Raw genomic sequence first — 937 nt, 5'->3', positions numbered from 1 at the left:
GCTACAAGCTACAAGCAAACAGAGGCATGCATTACAAAATCTTGCACCTTTTTATAATTAATCTTATTTTTGTGATGGAATTGGAAGTTAGCAGTTAACAGTTATTTAGTAGCAGCATTAATCAGTTTACTGTTACTGAAGACGTAGTAGGTAGCTTAATAACCCCATTATTTTACTTGTCTAATTAAAAAGTTAGACACAAGTAAAGTAATTCTGATTCTGATTCTGATTCTTCAGGGCATGGGTTAGTATCTCTATCAAGAATAAGCAAGACTAAAATTATATTTAAAAAAATTGCATAATTATGAGATGTACATGTAGAAATTGCATCAACCATAAAGGGGTGATTATAAATAAGAGTGAGGATTGTGAATTAGTAGATAGGAAAGTGCAAGTGAATGAAGTGATGGACCACAGCTTAATAAGATGAGGAAATGAGAGGGCCACCCATGTGAATCCCTTTGTTGGGTTGGATACCTTGAGCAAGCAGAGACCTCCTTTTGAGTGAAATAACAATAACAATAACTAATTCACACAAAAGTTTCTTTCTTTTCCACCCACTTTTCTTATTCTCCCTTCTAAACCCTAGACAGTCAAATTTTTAATTAAATTAAGAATATGATTTCGATCATCTTTATAAGTACATAATTCACACCCTTTGAATTAGCTTTTATGGTTGAGTTAAGTTTGTATAAGTTTAGTATAATACCAGAGTCTATCAGATCATTGTTTTTTGGTGTAAAATAATATTTACTATTTAACCTAGCTTGGATTATCACTATAACACATAGTTTAAAGCGACAAAAGTAGGGTTCACGAGATATCATGAATAGAAGGGACCAAACGGTAATAGCATAGGGAGCAGGCTCAAAGCAAAAGAGTGAATTAAAGCTGCCCCCATGGTCATGACAATCCCGAATAAAAAAGCATTAAGATA

Source organism: Arachis ipaensis, chromosome B02 (assembly GCF_000816755.2).
Source record: "Arachis ipaensis cultivar K30076 chromosome B02, Araip1.1, whole genome shotgun sequence".
Taxonomy (NCBI): domain Eukaryota; kingdom Viridiplantae; phylum Streptophyta; class Magnoliopsida; order Fabales; family Fabaceae; genus Arachis; species Arachis ipaensis.
The sequence above is the reverse complement of the archived record's forward strand: the minus strand, read 5'-3'. Positions refer to the sequence as shown.